This window comes from Chinchilla lanigera, unplaced genomic scaffold (assembly GCF_000276665.1).
Source record: "Chinchilla lanigera isolate Chin_1 unplaced genomic scaffold, ChiLan1.0 scaffold00002, whole genome shotgun sequence".
NCBI lineage: Eukaryota > Metazoa > Chordata > Mammalia > Rodentia > Chinchillidae > Chinchilla > Chinchilla lanigera.
In genome coordinates this window covers 11,278,834-11,298,262 of record NW_004955403.1, presented here as the reverse complement: position 1 = coordinate 11,298,262, position 19,429 = coordinate 11,278,834, and the positions used below count along the sequence as shown (strand labels likewise).

The following is a 19,429-nucleotide window of genomic DNA, read 5'->3' as shown; positions in this document are numbered from 1 at the left end:
TTGAGCTAGTAAATTGTGTTTTGCAAAGTTTTAGTTTAATAAAGCTGTTTTAGAAAACAACTCACACAACTGGACCTCCACAACGTCCACAAGCTGGGTCAGATGTGGAAGTCAGCAGTGGTAGCTTCGTCTCATGGCAATAATCAATTACTGTTGACTGGTTGATTCCTGACTTTTTCCTGATAATCAATTTAAATTCTCTATACTTGTATCTTCTGCTCATTCAGGGCTTTTAGTCTTTAAGAACATGGGGTTTTCATGATTTCTACAGCTTGTAGCATACCTCAGTGGTTATGGTCTTAATTCTACTTCACATCTTCCCCCAGCTTTAGCTCCAGCTGCTCGTGCTTTATTCTCTGTAGGTTTTTGTTTCAAATTTCCAGAAGAGACTTGGTAGGCCCCATTGCTTTTTGGCATCTGAACATGTTATGAATGTATCCTTGTCTTTAATCTAGATGTCGTCAGGTCCCATCAGCGGTGGATGTTGAAGTCAGATCATGAGATAAAATTACATTGAGAGGAGACTCCAGTGTACTCAGAAAAGTGTTTCAAACCGAGCTCTGAAGCTCAGGAGCAGGGAACACACCTGTTTCATCTTCAAAGTTTTCAATATAGCAACTTTGCAAATTAGGAATTTATAGAATGATTTTGATGTGCATTCATTCACATATTTTTATAAACCACTGAATGACTATGTGCCAAGGATTAGTCTCCAGTATAAGGTTATAGTATGGAACTGCCTGCTCTAAGGGAGATTATATTCTTATGGAGGTAACTATAAAACATGAAAAATAAAGGTGCTAAATGCTATTAAACTGGTGGTGATAAAAGGAAAAGAACAAAGCAAATTAAAAGGAAAGACAGCCACAGTGTTTATCTAAAGTGACAGGCAGAATTACTGCTCTGCATAACATTGCCAAGTTTGTTCATTTTGAAAAGATGGCATTTGGATAAAGACATGACTCAAACCTCTTCTGAGCTAGTTACTTCTCACTATTGTCCAATGTGATTCTCCACAATATATTTTAATGTCCTGAAAATGATGAGGGTTTTATTACTTTTTCTTTTTTCATTGTTCTTTGCCTTGTACTCCTGAAGAAAGGGAATATTGACAAGAATCCGTTCTTTCTTTTCAGTCAGTATTGGATCCCTTCCCAAAAGATAGGAAAGACTGAAACTGGCTAAAAGAAAAATAATAGAATCTGAGTCCTTATTGGTTTCTGAAAAGAAGGGACCCAGCCAGTCTGAGCCCGAACTGAAGAGGGGTTCTTAGGTCTTGATCTTGGTATGTTCTAAATGCTGCATTGGCTTTGAATTGATAAATTAAAGTAGTAACCCACGAGGGGATGGAATTAGGAGGTAGGGGCCTTGGGAGACGGTTCATGAGGATGGTACCCTCATTCATGAGATTGGTGTTCTTCATAAAAGAAGTTTTGGAGACCCTCGTTCCTTCCACTGTATGAGGAAACAGTAGGAAGGCACTGTTTTCAAGCCAGGAATGGGGCTTTCAACAGAGACCGAATCTGCTGGCAACTTGATCTTGGAATTATGGACCAGAACCATAAGGAGTAAATTCCTATTGTGTATAAACTGCTTAGTTTATGGTATTTTGGTGTAACAACCTGGAGGACAGAACAGGCCTTAACTATATGGCCCAAAAACATCTGAAACAGAGCTCACCATCTACTCTCATGGAAATTATATATTTTGATATCATGTGGCATTATACTAAATTTGTCAAAGTAGAATCCCATTCTAGATCTTATTTTCTTCCATATCTCTTCCATACTGATTCATATCCATTCTCGTATTGAAAGACCTACCAAATATATTCTCTGCTTTTTTCTTTTGCTATGGTGTTCATGCGGGTCTTTGCAATTTCCATTTTAAATCACTGCGATATCCTCTCAGCTACTTTCCATGATAATTCCTTTCTATTTCACATCATACACTGATCCCGTTGTTGTCATACTAAACAGACAAAGCTGATCTTTCTATACGTTGACTTAATGTCCTCTGATGACTCTAAGTTGTCTGTTGTGGAGATTCTAAACATTCTAAGTCTGAGGTTAATTTGAATTCACTTTTCATCCTAGACTTCAGTTCTCTCAGGTCATGCTACAACTTCTCATGCAAAACTTTTATCTTTCCTGTGAGACCCAGCTAAATGTAACACTGATGGGCGAGGGAAATGCTTCCTACATATGCCGATTCTTTCTGGAAAAATCTCTATTTTTATGTGCTCTGTTTATTTTGCATCTTCTTTTTTTTATTTTAAAGAGAAAAGAACAAAAACAAAATAACAAAAACAAAGACAAAAACAAAACAACATAGAAACTAAAAAAATGATACAAAATTTCAAAACATCATGATAGGAAATCAATGGTTGTCGTACTACTTATTGTTATCTTCAAAGTAGTTGCTCAGATTACCCGATATAGGTATGCAAGATGATCAAACAATTAAACATTACAGAGAAGTGGAGAGACTTCTCAGATAGGCACACTGGGGAAGAAGAATCAGACCTGCATGGTTCTTCTGCTCCGTCACTGTCTTCAAAGGAGCTGGTTGAAAGATAGGACGTGATTTCTTCTTTCTACCATTTGGTGAGGACACCTACTCTTATCTTCCTAACTACTACATTGTTACTACATAATTGCAGTACTTAGATTAGAATACATGTTTAAGAAATGATTACTACCCAGATATTGAAGGAATAATACAAGTTCTATTTGGTTCTGCACTCATAGAACTCTGAAGAAGACTTGTGGTGTTTTGGTGCATGCCTTTGAATTCTTGCTACTCAACTAGATGCAGCACTCTTGGGTAAAGTCTTCAGGAAGCATGAATTTCTCTTCAATGTGTCAAAATGTATACACATTTCTAGGTATATCTTCAAAATTATGGTTCAGTAGGTTGGAAGTCTAGACCAAGTGTTGATCATTTTATTAAGCACCATAGGAGATGCACTGTGGGAGATCCTTGCAATCAAATGGCTACTGTCTTTGAAGAATTTTGTGTATATCTGACTGTTTTTAATTTACAATCTTTTCTACTCTAGTAGATTATGAACTCATTGGGGGTGTTTGCCTCAGAATTTCAAGCACATAACACAGAATCTGGAATCACACCACATGTTGATAGAAACACCCGACGCTTGTGCTTTTATTTCTCAAGCCAGTGTTTTACGATGTTAAAACAGAACATAATAAAAATATCATTATTCCATTAAGTGAGCTTACATGAGGTCATGAACAGGGCCAAATTCCTTTTTTCAAACTGTGTAGTTCTCCCCATTTAAAATGCACAAAACATCCTTTTTTTCAGGCACAATCTATAATTCTATAATAAACAAAACCTTTTTACAAAATACATGATAGAATGATAAGTAGTAAAAAAGTTCATACTATGTATGATGTGTTGTTTTTTTTTTACCCCGATGTTTGACCACATCATGAGCATGTGAAATGTTCTTCGTTTTCCTTGCATCTATTTTTCTTCTGTCCACAACACCATGTTTGCTAGGCAACAGAAAGAGGAAAGTCTTTCAAAGCATCAGTCCATGAAATCCCCTCAAGAGAGGAAAAGGCAATTAGGGAGTGAAAGGAAAAGGGTAAAAAAAGTCAGATTAGCTTCTTCGCAGCTGTATTTTGGTATTCAAGGCCACACCTGGGCTGGGTACGACTTCTCTGATTATAAACCTTTGGCAAAAAGGAAAAGTTGCTGCCTGAAAAAGCAGACTATGTCTTTGGGGATTCCTTTTGGCTATTTCAGTCTTTAACAGATGTACGCGCTCCAGCCTTATATTCTGAAAATAGCACAGAGCTTGTAGAAGCACGGCCTCTGCTCGCTGAAAATGCTCACAGTGAATACGAGTATTTGAAAAGGGCTTCAAAAGGGAAGCATATGAGCTACAAACATCTCCTTAATCTCTTCAGTTTATCTGCAAGTAGAACCGTGTTTTGTCTGCAAGTATCTTGGGGGTATGATGCTTTCATATATTACAGTTGTGAAAATCCATTTAATTTTTGCTCTACACATTTAACAACTGTGTTTTCATTGGGTATCCTTGTTATGCAATTAGGTTTTTATTGACATAGTTTTCAATTAGGTAGAAATGTTGGCAGAACAGTTTCATTTGAATTCTATTCATATCTGCATCCCCATGCCTACACATGCACTGCAACTTGACCTCAGTACTGAGCAGAGCCTGGTCTTTTCCACACAGCTAAGGACATATTCTTCCTGCTAACTAAATGAATTCATATCGGATCCTTTCTTTGAACTTTATAATGGCTTTCCATAGTTTCTTAGACCATTTTTTTTTTGTTGCTACAATAGAAAACCAAAGACTACATAATTTATAAAATAAAGATGTTCCATTTGGCTCAGAATTTTCGAGTCTGGGAAGTCCAAGAGCAGGGCACCGGCAAGAGCCCTGTGCTCTGCCCACTCCTGATAGGAAGCAGAAGGAAACTGGGCATGTGCCGGGTGACAACACATCTGGGCGGCCTTGCTTTATAACAGCCTGTTCTGTCAGTAACTAATACAGCTCCGCGAGGAAGACATTAATCTCTCTTAACGACCTAACATTTCTCTGCTAGGCCATAGCAACAAAGCCCAGAGGAAGCAATGTAGGAAACAATATCCAATGTCTGCTGTTGGTGCCTCCCATTGGCTGAATCCAAATTAGCATCTGAAGCCATGGGTGCTGATACATCAGTCTGTAGCGATCAGCCTTCCAAGGCACAGAGGGGGGCAGATAAAAGCAGAGGTGGATTTGGGTGAAAAAAAGGACATGAACCGTGCATATTTGCTCATATGGTTATTTCTCACATTATATGGTATGCACTTTAATTATTTCTCTTTTACCCATGAGAATTCTCCTCTGTTCAATCCACAGAGCGATTGTGTAATTAATTTGTCTGAGTAAGTGCTCACACCAAAATTTAAGGTAGGTGTCAGCCTCCAGGATGACTATTGAGAACAATGTTGCTAATATCACTAAGGTTAATGTCAGAGAAGACCCATGTCTAGGCACAAGACTTATCACGCCTCTTGGTGACACCATGATTCTTAAGCAGCATTTCCCATCTTAGAATAGGAGGCTGGGAGTAGACTTTTGAGAGAACTTTATGTTTGGAAATAGGAATCACTTCTTCCCTCCCAAATGAAAAATCCCAAGAAAACAATGGATGTCTCTGTGATTTAATAACTGTTCACCCCCCAGATTGCTGATCTGACCCATACTATTAGAACAGAGGGAGAGGGCTTGAGAATACCATAGTGCAGTTTGATAGAATGAATCAATATCCCCCCTTACATAACTCATTTCCTAGATAAAGTATGCCATTCACATAGGAACCATGTACTGATCACCACAAAGAAGTTTGGATGTGAGAGAACTTCACATAGTGTTAGGTTTTTGTTACTATGACAAAACATTCTAGAAGAGCAACCTAATGGAAGAAAGATTTATTTTGCCTCACAGTTTCAGAGGTTTCAGTCCCTAGATAGCCGGCAGAAACATCACAGAGGAAGGCTGAGCGGGAAGGAAGCTGCTCAACTCATGCCATCCCGGAAGCAGAGAGCAGAGGCAAACCCTGAGCAACAGGGGCTAAGGACCAGTTATTGTCCCTGAGATAATGCCCTATCACCCAGCAAGACACATGGAGAAATGTGCTTTACTGATTTCCTTGGTGTCTCTCAAGAAAATCAAGACTGTCACACATCCACCTTCTTTCAACCTGACACTCAAACGCAGGTTATGAAACCATGTTTAATGTCCACATACAGAAAATAACAAGGCTATACTTTCACCTAACAAGCTGCAGGTACTCCCCAAGTAATGAAAATCACACTAATGACTGCCCCAAAGTCTCGAGTCTCAGCATTGCTCAAAAGTCCAAACTCAAAGTCTCCTCTGAGATTCAAGGCAACTCAGTTGTGAGCCCCTGCAGAAATAAAGAACAAGTTACAGACCCCCAAATACACCTGCACAGGGTAAATGATCTCCTTCCACTAAGGAGGAATAGGGAAATAGAAAGCAATAGGGTGAAAGCAAGACCAAAACCCAGCATGGCAAACACTAAAATTTGTAGCTCATATCCAGCATCCAGGACATGTGGTGGTGAGATGTGAGTTCTGAAGGGTTTGGGCAGCCCCACTCCTGTAGCCTTGCTGGTTACAGCCCACGTGGGTTCTCTCTTGGACTGGCTCTGCTCACTGCCTGCACCTTTCCAGGGAAGATGTTTCATGCTTCTGGCATTTCTAACTTCCTAGGGTCGACACTGTATCTTCAGTCTCACTCCTACAGTGTCACACATCCTCCTCCTAGCACTTCCTGACAGAATTTCTAACACCTTCACAGATTGCCTGGTCTCCCTGACCCTCCTTGGAAGTCTGGATGGATGGAAGTTTGCCCCCTCAACTCTTGCATTCTACATGGCTGAAAAATATGGATGATGCTAAGGTCTGCCACCATCTCAAGCAGCAGCTGGGGCCCACTTTGATCATGACTGCAGCAGCCTCTGAGTACCTGGAGAGCTAAGCAAGTGAAATAATTCTAGAGAACCAGTTCCCTAGGTAGCTTTTCTCAAGCAGGGGGCCCAGGGGCTCTTTTTTTTTTTTTAAGGAAAAGTTCACACTTTTGTACCCTTGATGTTGCAGTGGTTGGGGTGCTGTTAATTTCTGAAAGGAACTCAAGGCACATTTCCTCTTGTCCTACTGCAGTGTACTTGGTATCATTGTTATGTTCTGGTCTCTTCAGTCATTACTCTGTTGAGTAACCACAGTTTCTTTGGTCTTGGCTTTGAAGGCTTCTTTGCTGGCTTAAATTATCAAGTATCTTTTCAAATCTTTCTGCTTTGCTTCTTGCTACCAATTCTCACTGTAAAACCATCTAAAAGTAATGAATAGTATCTGTGTCCCAGAATGAGCATTGGACTGCTTTGACATTTTCTCCACCACATCAATTAGTCTGTCCTCTTTAAGCATAGACTTACACAAAGTTTTAGAGCATGAACAAAGTGTAAACACTTTGCCAGAAGGTACCTATTGTTTTCAGTCTAATTCCCAGTAGAGTCCTTGTCTTGGTTACTTTTCTCATTGCTGAGACAAAATAGCCAGTGACCAAAATTAAGGAAGGAAAGGTTTATTTAGCTCATGGTTTGTGGAAGTTTCAGTCCCTAATCACCTGGCTCCAAGGCAGGATAGCATGGCAGAGGGCAACAGTTCATGGTGGTGGCAGACAGCAAAAGCAACAAGAACAAAAGTGGAGGAGCAAGCCACTTTCCCTCCCTTATATTGTAAGTAGGCTACTCGCCTTTGGGAAGACTCACACTACCTCTAGGCCCTCCTCTTGCACAGGCTCAGGATGTTTACAAAGTGCAGACCTTGGCCCCCTGATGAGTTCTTAATTAATCTTCTAAACTTCTCAAACTGACACAATGAATGACATCCTAGAGATGTAAGGAGATGTCGTCTATATCCTAGGATGTAGAACTGCTGAGTTACTTAGTTAAGTTTCTAGACTTCTCAAGCTGTCACAATGAATCACCCATATCAGTCCTCAAAACCAACTGAGACTTCATGAGTTCAGTCTACTGCTCACATTTCTAAAAGTATTCAGGTCTTCTGAGCTTTCATCAGAATTCCCCTTCAAACTATCCTTACAATCGTCTAGGGCTTCTCCAACCTATAGCATTAAGCCTTTCCAAACTTCTCCCACAAACCATTTCCAAAGTCTTCAGAATCACATAATCAGGTATAGTCATAGAAATAGCCCTACTTCTATGGTACAAATTTTCTGTAGTAGGCAGGTATATGTTGCTGGGACAAAATACTGAGCACATACATCTTAAAGGAGAAAAAGTTTATTTTGACTCAGGGCTCCAGAGGTTTCAGTCCATGTTTGTCTTGTTCCAATGTAGCAATATCACTGCAGAAAGGTGTGGCAGAGGAAACCTGCTCAATTCATAACACCCTTGGAGCAGAGGGCAGGGGAAGTGGTGAGGGTGCAGATATAGTCCTCAAGATAATGACCCATGACTCACTCAGACATACCCAGAAGTGTGCTTCACTAATCTTCTAGGCATCTCAGTTCAATCAAGCAGACAATCAAAATTAACTATTGCTTTAGGGTCCTATTGAGTCCTCCTTTCTGGGATTTGGGTAGATATTTATAAGACTGACTTGTCCGGAAGTTCTTTGTTTTCTGAGAGGTGGCTGTAGTGGGCTGCTCTTTGCCTGAGACTCCTTGTGACGGAGAGAGCTTGAGGAGGAATCAGAAGGCAGGCAGAGGCCCAGGTCTCCATTTATTCTCTTACTCTATTGAAAAAGATCGCAGCAGGTTGGACAAATGCAATAATTTCCTAACAAGCATTTCTCTCTCTAGTCTCTCTCTGTGCACTTTCCGGCAGCATCTCACTGGATACAGGAAAAGTGTAATCTTCGCAAGACCCTTGTGAACCTTACATTAGGTATCAGCTTCATCCTCTATATCTCACTGTCTAGGTACATTCTATTTCTTTCAAGTTTCTTGTAATTTTTATTACATATTTTGCTGTTTTGCAACTCTGTGAGAAAGCACGTCTTCTCATTTTCTTGAAATTTTTTTTCTCAATCTTTCTGCTTTTCAGAATATGCTTAGTTTTCAAGATCCAAGTTAAACATAACTCCTACTATGTACATTTTCTGGTTCTCTACAAGTCATTTTTTTGCTCCTCAATACAGATGCCCATTTTTTACTTCCTTTTATTAAAATGCTTTTTGTACTAGATTGTACAGCTATTTGTTTAATCTATCTTCTTTACCAGGACCAAAATCATTCAAGCTCAGAGGTCCCATTTATTTTTCATCTTTATAGTATCTTCCCCTAACCCTGCAGTTTGGTTTCTACAGAAGTTCACAGCTACAGGTGCAGAGCAGGGATGGTGAACCTTTTAGAGACTGAGACCCCAGAATGCAACTCAAAACCCACTCACTTGTGGCAAAGTGCCAACACTGTAGTTAAACCTGAATGCCTCACTGCTGGAGAGATGCTGGACTTGGCTTATGCCAAGAGAGAAGGCGCTGTGTGCTTGCTGTGGCATGTGTACCATAGGTTTGCCACCACCAGTATAGTATAGAAAAAATAAGAATCACTTAAGCACCCTCTTCCCTGTTCTCCCTGCTGAGCTACTTCTGTCAATATTTCCATCTCTCTGATTTAAATCTACTGATCTGATTCCTATAAGTAGACATGGAGTTCCCCACTGCAATGCTCTCATGCCACACAATCTTAGACATAACTGTAACTAATTTTTCTAACGTTCACTACTTCATGTGTCAGAGTGACAGCTACAAGAAATGCTCTGGAAATAATGTGAGCTAGGTTTTTGAGTAAAAGAGAGAAAATATTATTTTGCCAGACTATTGTTTTGCTTTGGCAGGCTGCATACTATAATAAGATTTCAACCCAAAATTTTAAATTCTTGGTTAAAACTGGAGTTCCACAGGCAGAGATTTTTTGACTTTGGACCTGAAATAGAGATCTTTCATCATGAGATGAAAACAGCACCATTGCTTTTACAGGCAGTTGTATATTATTTTCATGTACATTCTGCAATTGTCTGGATGTAATTTTGTTAATAAAATGTTTCAATTAATTCTTAACGTAAAATTTGGGAAAGTTTAAAGGTGGAAATGGACTCTCATTTCATAAAGTTTTTCAGAAAAAATAGAAGTGAGGAATTATGGAATGATAAAGACTTTAATATACTTTGTTTCATAGAGTTTAACATTTTCTGCTAATCTTAGCAATATTTACAAGGAAATTGAACTGTACTCTAAGCAGTTACTTAGCTACTACGCATTTTGCACAGTATTATTTTTAAAAATTCATTTAATCATTATTAATTAGAGAGACATTATCACCATGCTATAATTGAAGGAATGATTACTTAGGGAAATTAATTCTCATAGTACTTTTGGGATGAATGTGTTCAAAGTTATTTCCTGTGACTACAAAATCCTACTTTCACCATCATGCTATGAATCTAAGACTGCAGGCAGCCATATCACAGGCGAATTACATATAATGCTACAGGATGCTGGGAAATGGCTCATGACTTCTGAATATCTGTGAGCTCTCTCATTTTTTTAAAGGACAGATCATCTATCTTTTTCTCTCGGAAAGCTTTTAATGGATCTTAAAATAGCAACACCGTTAAGGCAGAGGAGACTTCCTAGTGATTGAGAACTGGCTAACATTAAAGGCCAAATGCTTTTGACTTCACCTAATCAAGGTAGATCTTCAGGAAATGCTTTGTATCCGCACCATCATCATTGCTTAATGAGAGTTCCTAGTTGAATCCAACTTACTGCCTCCTTAAGCTATTCTTAATTATTAATCTTGAGACCTCAGTAAAAGTGGTCTTTCTTTGTGATTTAGAATCCATATGTTCCCCCACTCCCAAATACATGTCCCTGGCAGAAATTGCTGCATGCTAAAACACCTTACAAAAGATATATATTATCTTATTTCTTAGTTGTAAAATATGACATTTCATTTGTTACACTGGTATTTAAAACAAAACACAATTTGAACCATGTCTATCTCTCTTCTGTAAATGACATGCTTACCTAGTACATAGCGTTCATTTCTTTATTTCAAAGAGAATAAAAATAAAAAGCATTAAAAATGGTACAGAATTTCAAAACAGGATGGTAGGGAATTAACAATGGTTGTTATATTGCGTATTGTTATCTTCAAAAATTTTTAAGTTATCTTGAATATAAGTTGCTTCTCATAATGGTTATTCTTGTAGCTTGTGAGAAAAAGAGTTCAAAGAGGGCAACCAGGACAATTCACTTTACTTTTTAAGTAAAAAAAATATTTTGACAATACTGAATGGTTGTCTCTTATGTGAACACTGGATGACGTTCTGTGTATGAGGAAAATGAATGATTTGTTTTCAAACGACAGAAAATCAGATTTTTCTTTCAGCCTCTCTGCAACAGAATTCCCTTTGACATTTTAAAATTCAAGGCCATCTTTAAGATGTTTCCTTTGCCACTTGCCTTTTGTAAGAAATGCTAACCCAAGGGAAATCGTGTGCAAGCACGGTTTGTTGCTTCAGAGTATTTATAATTAGCGACCGCTTTCTACATGCATTCTTTTGAAAAACGTAGGTTGTGATGCCTTCCACTGAATCCTGGGAGTGGATAAATAATGAGGCAAAACTCAGGAAATGTCAGAGGAAGGTGCATCCTGGGAATGTGTTAGTCCATCACTTTCAGGAAGGGACAATCTAATCCTCTGTCAGGTCGGTCTGTTCAGGCCTTCTCAGCGTGGCAAGCTTCCTCCGATTCCTGCCTCTGTAAGTAGCTGCAGCCCAGAGAGGAGTGGCTGTCCGAGGTTTCAAACTCCCCTTCTAGGAAAATGTTTCCATCATTCACCATTTCCTACAATTGTTAGCCCTCAAGCTGAAAAAGCGAGGCCTCGCTGGGAAGAGGCGGGGTTCTGGCACTCTTGCTTTTCCTGTATGGCACCCGAGCTGGGGCCAGAGGGAGGGGACAGGGCTACGGCACCTCATGACATCTTCACTGCAAGTGGAATTTTACAAACGTTTTCGCCACTTCCAGCTTATTCTTGAATGGATGCTTTACTTCCCATCGCTGTAGAATTACTTTGGAAATTTAATATTTCAAAAGTTAGGCTTTGTATGTTGTTTGAAACGTTCTTACCCTACCCTCCTGTCTTCCATGTTGTAGCATCTAAGTTACTGTATGGGAAAATGATCGACAGAGGTTGAGGAGAATTGCATTCTCCTTTGTTCCTCCTGGCTTCTTATTGTTGGGTGGAAGTCCAGCTCCACGGCGTGCGGTACACTATCTGAACTGAATTGTTACACAGCATGTTCGCACATTTCTTAGGCACTTGGTGAACTCACCTGGTCTTTCTGCAGTTTTTATTCATAAAATCCAAGTTAAAAGTAAAGTACTGTAGTCTATGAGTTCGTCCAATTACCTGCTATCGCAGGAATCTTCATCATCTGCTTTGTAGGAATCTTTTCAATGCCTGTCCACCGTTTCCTATAAGGAAATCACACCATCATGTTCCTGAAGGGCTAAGGACTTCTCTTTTCTATCAGAATGAAAACTCTTTAAATAAAGGACAACTCTTGATCTAATGCCAATGTAAATGCTTAACATCCATGCTTTCTTCCAGCATAAAAACAGAAAATGATAGGATTAAAGATTTTCTATTTATTATCATAGCAACTGGGGATCCTGAAGGATAAATAGTCTTACCCTTGTAAAAATAATTTTTTATCAGCAATTTTCAGATGTAAGTAAAATTTTAAAGTTGTATGTTTATGTTCCTGGCCCTTACAACATGAAGTAATGAAGCTGATCCTTGTGTAACAGTGGAAATTATGTGTAAAACTTTAGCTTGAAGTACTTAGTGAGTTTTTTCTCAATTTTGATGCCCATTTTGAGGATAGAGAAAAAAATCTTCCTTTCTGACATATTCATCCCCTAGTGTTGAATAAATTAGATTAAATGACCCATTATGTGAAAATATCAGGCAGGAACAAACATATTCTAGTCAGCTCTTAGGTTGTCTTCTTTTAATCAAATAGGGACACAAAACCAACAAAGACCTCATAGAAGTACTCGAAATCTGTTTTTTACCCATCTTTCCACCCTCCTTTCTTGATTTTGTCACTTGCATTTGGCTTGCTTTGTGAAATGAAGCGGTTTTTCCACAAAGCGTTGTTGTGTTTAGAGCACTCTGGGTGGGGCGGGGGACGCGAGCAGCTGCGATGTGGGTCTAATGCTCAGCGGTCACTTTTTGGAAGCTTCTTGAGCCACCAAGGAGGTTCCAGAGCCCTGGCCAAAGCGGCTGTCCCCGGCTTCTGCTGGGGCTGTCCGAGCAGCTGGCCAGCAGGGCGCAGTGTCTTTCTTGGCTTTTGCTTTATTTTTCAGGATATTTCCTGGCTTTATTGTGATCACTTTTTCATCGTCAGCCAGCTCGTGAACTCTCAGGGACAGACATCCTCACAAACAAAATGACATTATGAAAAACAGACCCCAGATATTGGCACATCAGCAAAACAGATGCGGACTTGGGAAAGGGGGAAAAAAGTCTTTCAAAAGATTGGCATGACTCTGTGATATACAAAGTGTTGCTCCATTTCGACCATTTGAAGCAGTGCAACCTAAACAATGGAGTTTTAATGCAATTATACAAAATGAGAATATGCTACATAAATCAATAGGAGAAAAAAAAAACAATTGCACGATTTTAAAGATGCTCAGGAAATCTTGGGGTGGCTGGGAATTAACTTGTATCTTAGGACTTCACAAGTTCAGTAAATTTAAATAACCAAACCAAAACTTGATGCTGTAAGAATTGTTTTATGGAAGTACTAAATATTTTTTATAATAAAACCCTTAGGCCCATCAATTCACTCAATTCAAAACAGTAGCTGGTTATGGGAATTTGAAATTAAATCTTTTCTAGCATTGAGATCTAACATTTATGAAAAATTTATAATGAAAAGAAAAGCCTGCTTTGTCTTATTTAAGCCTCATGATAATCCTATGATAATTCTGTCTTCTTCCATTTTATTTTATTTTATTTTTTTATTTTTTTATTTTTTTGGTTTTTCTCCGGTACCGGGAACCGAACTCACGACCTTGCGCTTGCCAGGCAGGCGCTTTTGCCACTGAGCTAAATCCCCAGCCCCTCTTCTTCCATTTTAGCAAATGGAGAAATTGAGAGGTAAGAAGTTTGGCCTAATTCACACAGCTGGAACATGTTGGAGCTGAGTCCGAACTCCTGAATCCCTGGAAATCTGATCCTAGCGTTCGTGATCTTAAGTGCCGCACTTAACCTACTCTTTACACTCGATCATTCTTGATGTCTGCCGTTCCCAGCTTCAGTTTGACAGTCAACAATCTGAAGAGTTAAAACAGTGTTCAGAGCATTGAATCAATTTCGTAGTGGAGAGAATTTTATCTGGCCACAAATAATTTTTGAAAAAAAGTTGTGAATTTCATTCTGAATTGCAATCAAGACCTAGCACTGCTGTTCTAAACCAGCAGTGTGCTAGACAGGTAAGTTACAAGAGGAAGATGATGGCCTTGCTACGCTCAAGAGGACATGTGTTAGTTTCTTATGGTTGGGGTCATGAATCACTGCAAGCTGCATGGTTTAAAACTACAAATGTATTTTCTCACAGCTCTGGAAGCTGGAAGTCTGGACTCAAGGACCATGTTTTCTCCTGAGGCTCCAGTAGAGAATTCATTTCTTGTGTCTTCTAAACTCTGATGGCTGCCAGTGTTCCTTGGCCTTTGGCCACACCTGTGGTTGCATTTGGAGCCAACCTGGATAATCCAGGATAATCTCCCTTCTTAAGATCCTCGTTTAATCACATCTGCAGAGGCACTTTTTCCAAATGTAACATTGACAGGCTCTAAGGAGGAGGGCCCAATACCTTGGGTGGCCATCATGTGACTGAAGGCAAAATTCCAACACAGATCCAATGCTTTGAAATGGACAGAAGCTTTATATTTACAGTAGGTTCAAACAGAGAATAGAGACAAAGGAAGCCAAAACTTAGAAGAGGGTGTAGATCAATATTCTCTTCCTTACACTCCACTCTATTTGTAAAGATCACTTGTTAAATCATTATTAATTCTCATGAAGATTGCTGATAGGATGTGATAACAATACAGAGGAAAGGGTGTTTAACCCATTCATAATTATCTAAGAATTGAATGGCTTGGAAAAGAGGCTGAAAATAAGTCAATATGCATAATGTTGATTATCAAACATCTCTTTTCTTATTGGAATTAGTAGTATCTGAATTTTTGATAATACTCTTTAACCCTTAAAAATTTATAATCCTTAATAAAGGATATGGCTACATATATATTATATCTATATTTATATTATATTGTATCATATCTATATTTATATTTATCTATATTAACTATGTTATATACTTATATAGTACATTATGTTAAATTTAGTAACAGTACTATACGTCTCCAGGATAAATAATATATATTTGTATCTCTATAACTTTTTATTTATCCAAATTTTTATTGAAAAACAAAGTACCATTCTTTTGTAAAAATTAAAATAAATAATAAAAGTGTCATTAATAGTAAATCTCTTTATATTTCTATAAATATTGCTCTGGTTATTGTGAACATTTGGAGTTACATAGACATTAACAATACAACAATAAATTTCCCTGGGGCTGGGGATTTAGCTCAGTGGCACAGCACCTGCCTGGCGAGCACAAGGTCATGAGTTCTATTCCCGGTACCGGAAAAAAACCAAAAAAAAAGAAAACAAAACAATAAGTTTCCCTGATACAAATGTGACCAATGGTGTTAAAATATTCTCACTTAGCAAGTTCATATAAAGTTCACATGGAAAGACCATAAACTTGGGAGCAAAATAGTATAAATCTGAAGCTTCCTGGTGAAAGATAAGTAACCTTAGACAAGTTACTCATCTTTGCCTCTAACAGGGTTAGTGCTATTTGTTTGTAGAACTGAACTGGAGCAGATATTTAGCTTCCAGTGCAGGGTCTATCAAGGATTCAATTCTTAAAGTTATTGGCCAACTGTAGAAAAAAACCAATAGCTGGGTGTTTATATGAAAGAATTAATAAGCTCCAAAGATGCTCATTTCTTCTTGGAATTCTTAGCTCTTAGAATCCGTAGAAGATTAGACACCTCTGAATAGATATTAGTACAGCTGAGATAATAATTGCAATGAATCCCTGAGGAACAGTCACTGGGGTTTACCTCAGTGAAGCTGGACTTAATCTGACTTTGTTCTGCACAGAAAACCCAGGTATATACTACATAGTCTTTCTTACTGAATTTTATGAACTTTACATATTTTATTTAACTTCTCATGGTTATTTTGAACAGTAAATTCATCATGCTTTAAGGCAAGACTTAGAATCCAAATTTAGTTAAAATCCTGGTCGCAAGAGTTAGCATGATTTCCATTTTATTATCCATGTCATTCAAAAGCACTCACTGTAGCAGATTTAATCTTTTTTTTCAATAAAATGAGCTTGATCAGCAAAATCAATTGATCTAGGAAATGTTAACCTCATAAACATATAAATGAACTTCATCCTGTGTACAAAGTGTTTCATTCCTTGAAAATTACTGAAAAATATTTGCAGGCAGGTTTGCTATTTCATAAAATATAGCATTTTGAATCTTTTTTTACATTCACACACGTTATATAAGCTTATTTGAAAATGATGCCATATTTATCTATTTCATTTCAAGACTTAGTTCAGAGATTTTATTTTGTACTACTTCCATTTTTAATGCTTTAAGCATAGAGAAGAAAGCTGAATGTCTTACTTAGGGATATTTAAGTATCTAAAATTTAATACTGTCAAATATAAAGATTTGTCATTTTCTTTAAAAAGTAAGTAAAGATTTATAAAAAATGAAGGCACCTAACCCTCTCTGCAAACTTCAGAAAGGTTAGACAAGGTTCAAATTTATGCATAAGGATCAGAACTTTAAAACTTTTGCACAGTAGCATATTTTAACCATTGTAACATATGGAGCAAAATTCAGTGATAATGGTTGGTTAATTACTGTTCATTGTGAAGTAGTGAAACACAAGTCCAGCCAACATATATGGAAGTGAGTGTCAAAAGATTCTCTTAAAATAGTCAAGAGTTCAGTAAAAATGCACTGTTTTTACTTTGGAAGAAAAAAAAATAAAAGAAGAAAATCACCAATGAACATTCGCTATGATTGAGTGCTGTCATGTTTGCAAGTTTAGGTTCAATAGAAATACTTACACATTATGTTGTTGTAAGTTTTCTCAGGTGTGCTTACACATATCCAGAACTTCCACATCATAATAAACTGTTTTACAAACTAAATTTTTCACAGAACTCATTTAACATATGTTTCTTGTGCATCTAGCACTTTTTGAATATCAGAGGACACCAACAAGATAGTAGATATAGGTGAGAAGTCAAATTTGGAAAGTCATTTCTATTTTTTCACTTCCCTCAAAATCTCAACTTAAACATTTGACTAGTCATCAGTAAATGTTTATTTAGCATCTTTTTGGGAAGAAGTTACTATTATAAATAATAAGCTGGGTGGAGGGCACAGAACTATGGAATTTAGAAATAATGCAGCAAAAAAATCTAAGGAAGCTAGGGCTATAGCTCAGTGGCACAGTGCCTAGTCCTGAGTTCGATTCCTGATACCCAAATAAATAGATAAAGACATACATACATATATAAATCTATGAACTTAGATTTACTAGAATAGGAAATATCACCAAGAACTTAAAATGCTATAAAAAATTTAAGGCAGCCACTTCCGATTCACACGTATATGTCTTGATCTTTTTTCAGTAAAAAATGTCATTTTGTCAAGAAAGAAGATAGTGATGAGCTCATTTACTAACAAAACCCTTATTAAGAATATGCATTCATTGTGTTAGCAAGTAGTTTGCTAAGTATCTCAGAAATTTATTCTCTAACTTAATCCTTGCAACAATTCTGCTATGTTTTATCATTATCTTTATTTTATAGATCATTAAACAGAAGCAAAGAGAAATAAAATATCTCTTCCAGGCTCACTCAGCAGAAGTGACAGAGCCAGGGTATAGTCACAAATTCCTCTGACTCTGGGAAACATGCTCTTTACTGTGTTGTGGTAGTCTCCTCTTCTTAATTTCCTCAGTTTGTAACAATTATCCTTCTAGATGTACTTTCCTCATACTTTAATATGAATGTATAAATCTGATCTTCCCTGCTTCTATCTTTAAATTACTTTTCTATCATTTCTACTTGATTTACCTTAATTTTCACTTTTCATTTGCCTGTTTGTGTACTTTTCTCATTTTTTAAATTGATAGTTAAAATTGTTTGAAGTTATCAAGTGTGGCATGATATTTTGAAGTATATACATGTTGGAGCGGGCAAATTTACATACTTAACACATAAAGTACCTCAAAAAGTTGTCATTCTCAGGGTTAGAAATCTCTTATAATCACTTTTAGCATATTTGAAGAATGTAATGCTTTTATTAACTATAATTAGCATATTGTACAGTAGATATCTCCTTTCACACTATGTGATTAGGCTATAGGAAATAACATTTCATGTGATGTTTAGTTGAATGTTTAATAGGTACTTAATTTAATAACAGTTGAGCCCAAAGGAACAAATGTATGGGTTTTCAATATGAAAAATGAATACCCCAAAATAAGAAGAACATGACTAACATGCTACTTTGATAAGTATGGCTAAGGGATGAAGGGATTTAATCACTTCTTAGTAAGTAGAAGTTCATAAAAGAATAGAAAATTAATATACTCACACATCTCTATACATGGTTAAAAATACCATGGGAATAAGATGGAATATTGGAGGAAAGTGTCATTTCAGAAGGAGAATGTTTTATAGCTGAAGATTAATTGAGCATTTAAGAAATCACAAAAAGGTACGATGTCAAGCAAAAAACTGGAATACTAATGATATTGTTTATATTGATAAAATATTTGTAACCTTAATGTGGTCTGATTTTGAACAGAACTTGAAAGATAATCCAAAAGTTAAAAGCAGAATACAAACTCAATAATTGTAAATATAATTGATTGGTTGAATTTTGTTTTTAGCTGTATAATTGTATCCTCAGGGTGCTTGCTTAATTTGAAAAGTAATTCTCCGCCAAAACTTAATAAATAGTAAAGGGCACGTAGTTATGAAACAATGGCAGTCCTCAGTGAACTTCACCCTTACTTTTCTATTCATGAATAAGTAATTGCACAAATGTTGTTGGATAAACTTGGTCAACTTATTAAAATTAAGAGTATTGTCAAAAAGTGATTATTACTTCCAATGGCTATTGAAATAAAAGTATTATTTTAAAATTTTATTCCATATTCAGAGTTTTAACATTGGGAAATACATTTTAGAATCTCATTTATTTCCTAAGAAATTTACTAAGCTAAAGGCATTAATTTGGTCAATAGGAATGGCAAAGTAAGAACTTCCCAAAATGTGCTCCATAGAAGAAATGAGAATACTATAAAACTAGTTAAACTTTTCCAGAACTTTGCAAATTAAGGTTTTCTAACAACCACAAGAGAATCTATTTGAGAGCAATGGCTGAATCCTGGTAAGAACCACAAGCTTTATAATATTTCACTTTCCTGCATTTCCATCCATCTCTTCCAAGCTCCACTGCAGTCTTGAAAACCTATGGCCTTGCAATCATGGTAAAAGAGTAGAAGCCTATCTACCATTACAGTAGAATGGGTTTGGAGATCTTCAAATGCACCATTCTCAAGAAAGGGTCATTATTTGACCAATTTGGAGGTTCCCTCCAAACCTTTACTCACAAGACTTTGCAGAACACGTTC

The 19,429-nt window shown here is 37.2% G+C and overlaps 1 pseudogene; it reads right to left on the bottom strand.

Annotated features, from left to right (window-relative positions):
* The window catches only part of LOC102027375, a 34,937-nt pseudogene extending 20,438 nt beyond the window's left edge, over nucleotides 1-14,499 (bottom strand).
* Nucleotides 14,500-19,429: the final 4,930 nt, after the last annotated feature.